Raw genomic sequence first — 3,824 nt, 5'->3', positions numbered from 1 at the left:
TACACCTCTGTCATCTTGGCTGCCCACACTATATTCTATGAAGAGGCTTCATAGTTCAGAATCCAAGAACCAATCAGAGAAGCCCTTTAACTTTGGAACATGCTGTGCTCACTTAATTGTATTATCACAGGAGGCTGATTGAGGAGTACCTGGAATCTGTAGCTAGTCAATTCAAGACATGAGTTGCTGCTTTCTCCAGGCAAAAGAGAGACCCAGCAGGAACTCTGCAGAGGCTCATTTATTCTGATACTGACTTTTTTGTCCCTCTTCCTATTTTACAAAAGGTGGATGGATAGAGTAGTGTAAAGCACAAAGGCATCAAAGATCGATGATATCAGTACTTAAAGATATTTCGTTTAGGTCTATGCTGATCTTCATGTCTTCTCTATCTAAGTTTTTTTTTTTTTTTTTTTTTTTTTTTTTGAGACAGTGTCACTCTGTTGCCCAGGCTGGAGTGCAATGGCCCAATCTCAGCTCACTGCAACCTCTGACTCCTGGGTTCAAGCGATTCTTGTGCCTAAGTAGCTGGGACTACAGGCTTATGCCACCACTCCCGGCTAATTTTTGTGTTTTTAGTAGAGATGGGGTTTTGCCATGTTGGCCAGGCTGGTCTTGAAGTCCCGGCCTCGAGTGATCTACCCGCCTCAGCCTCCCAAAGTTCTAGGATTACAGGTGTAAGCCACCACACCCGGCCTGTGAATGCTTATTAGACTTTCTACTTAAACAGCCATTTACCTGAGTCTTGAAGTTCTGAGGAGGTAACTCAGATTATACTTCAAGTAGCTGTATCTCAAGTTATACCTCAAATAGCTATAACCTGTACAGTGCTTATCACATACCATTCTAAGCACCCTACATAGATCTCATTTAATACTCATAAAATTCTATTAGGATTGTGCCACTGCACTCCAGCCTGAGTGACAGAGCGAGACTCCATCTCAAAACAAAACAAAACAAATAAAACAAAAACTCTATTAGGAGATACTGTTATTTTTCAGATGAGGAAAATGAGGCACAAAGATGTTAAGTAACTTGACCAAGGCCACATAAGTATTGGCAAAGCCAAATTCAAATTTGACTTCAGAGTCCATGCTCTTAACCACTGGACTCTACTGGTGGAAGTGATTGTCTACCAGATTGGCAGGAGTACAATGAGAGGGTCAGAAGAAGAAGATTTTGTTGTGAGTGAAAGCCAACTATGGGGTTGGTGGTGTGGGTAGTAAGAAGAATTTACCAAGACAGTTGTAGATAAAGAAAGGTAAATGTATTAGAGAAAGTATGAAAGTATGTTGCAAGGAAGTAATGGGCAAGTCAGCAAGAGAGGAGCTGACTGCAAGGAGACAAAGACTTGCTGGGGATTTTATAGGACAGCGCTTGTGCTGGAGAGAGCTACGTGCAGTACTGGTAATGCCAAGGCTGCAGTGAGCTAACTTGCATTTTTCTATCATCCCAGGGTCTGGTGATAGCTGGGCACAGGAAGATTGTGAGTTATTTGCATAGGAGGGCTATGTGTCCTGGACTGCGAAGAAAGGCAGACTTAGAGCTTATCTGCTTTTTCTTTTTGCTTTCCTCTGCTCCCACTAGCTTGACTCCTTTTCCCTAATTAGGGCTCCGCAGACTTCACTGAGGATATGACTGGCTGAGTGTTTGGGAGTCCCAGATAGGTGGAGCATGTAAGATGACGGCTCTTCCAGACCTCTATTTTTATGTGGTCCTTACTGTCCTGCAGAGGTGCTGCAAGGTTCAGAAGAGAAGGTCCCCTGTTCTCGCCTATGATCACCCTGATAATACTAGATTTAGGACGTGTTGTTCAGCTGGTCTACAGCTGCTAGAAATAGCAGATTCATTTGGTGGGAAAGTTGACATCTATATTGGATAATCTCAGGTATTATTATTATTAATCCTTTTTTTTTTTTGAGTTGGAGTTTCACTCTGTTGCCCAGGCTGGAGTGAAGTGGTGTGATCTCAGCTCACTGCAACCTCCACCTCCCAGGCTCAAGAAAATCAAGAGATTTTTGTGCCTCAGCCTCCCGAGTAGCTGGGGACTACAGGTACTCGCCACCACCCCCAGCTAATTTTGTATTTTTAGTAGGGATGGGGTTTCACCATGTTGGCCAGGCTGGTCTCAAACTCCTAACCTAAACTGATTCACCCACCTTGGCCTCCCAAAATGCTGGCATTACAGGTGTCAGCCACCATGCCCAGCTATTACTATTATTGCTTTTAGTAAGCCACAAACCATGTGAAGAAGTAATGTTTACTTCTTGCAGTTGGAAACTTTGACTCAAATCACATTTAAGCATATTTGTAAGGTAAAAGAGTGATTAAAAAGCTTGAGACATTAGTAATAGAGATGACATATGCTGCCTGAAAATGATTTATTTCACCCAAATACCTATAGGAATACAAAGTGCTTTCCACCATTCATGCCACCTATTCTACTATATCCATGAAAGGTAGGGCAACCCTGAGAAGTGTTACCACACTTGACAACAAAGGAAAATGAAGCACCAACATGTTATTTGAGGCCACTGAAGTAGTCAGTGTTAGAGCTAGACTTGTTGGGTTTATTTCAGTATAAACTGTGAACTACTTATCCTTTCCAATCTAATATACTTCCTTCTCTCTCTTTTTTTTCTTTCCAATAGGCTTGCAATAAAGCAGTCCCCAAAACAAAAGGAAAAAAAATTGTTTAGGGCATAATAAGTGTGGACCTGTCTGGAGGCCAAAGCAATTCCATCTTCAATGCCTAATCTACCACGTTGGCTTCTGATTAACCCCAGGTCTGAGAAGGCCTCTAAGATTTTCAGTTTATCTACTGTCCCTATGTAAGACCAGGTACGTACTATAAATCCTGCCCTTAGATCGAACAATCTTGGTGTTATCATACTTCAATTGTACTACATGTCCCTTCTGAACCACTCTTTCCCTAGGGAATATGAGCTGTGGATCTGAAGGGTAATTGCCCAGGGATCCACCATCTTGTTTTGCCACAGCCCAAGACACAGACAAGGCTTCTGTTCCTAAGTCCTTATTAAATACTTTTTTCTTTTTTTTTTTTTTTTTTTTGAGATGAATTTTGCTCTTGTTGCCCAGGCTGGAGTGCAATGATGCGATCTTGGCTCACTGCAACCTCTGCCTCTGGGTTCAAGCAATTCTACTGCCTCAGCCTCCTGAGTAGCTGGGATTACAGGCTCCCCCCACCACGCCCAGCTAATTTTCTGTATTTTCAGTTGAAACGAGGTTTCACCATGTTGACCAGGCTGGCCTTGAACTCCTGACCTCAGGTGATCCACCCACCTCAGCCTCCCAAAGTGCTGGGATTACAGGCGTGAGCCATGGCGCCCGGCCTAGATGTTTTTTTTCTAAGAAACGAAATTCGTCAGGCTATTCCTTTGGCCTCTCAGCTTCCTTGGACTTTGGCGGCAAACTTGCATAGACGTGCCCACCATGGAACGGTCTACGTTTTTAGGGTCCTCTGTCTTTTGGGGAGTCCTTTGCTGCCAGAAGAGGAAGAGGAAGTCAGGGATGGAGCGTAAGGGAAGTGACAGCAATGACTGGTCATGCTGAAAAATGAAGCAGCTGAGTTGAAAGCACATGGGACTGGGAAAGCTGGGTTCTCAGTCTGACTCTGATGCTTGGCCATGAGCATGTCATTTAACCTCCCCAAGCCTAAGGAAGCTGAGCCTCCCTCAAAATTAAAATTATTCATTTCTACCTCTTGGTATTTTATTTAAAGAGTTCATGAATATAAAGCATCTAGCCAAGTGTCTGGTACCTGGTGGGTGTTCACTATTATTAGCTCCATCTTTCAATCCCAACTC

The sequence above is a fragment of the Macaca thibetana genome, chromosome 15 (genome assembly GCF_024542745.1).
Source record: "Macaca thibetana thibetana isolate TM-01 chromosome 15, ASM2454274v1, whole genome shotgun sequence".
Classification (NCBI taxonomy): Eukaryota; Metazoa; Chordata; class Mammalia; order Primates; family Cercopithecidae; genus Macaca; species Macaca thibetana.
The sequence above is the reverse complement of the archived record's forward strand: the minus strand, read 5'-3'. Positions refer to the sequence as shown.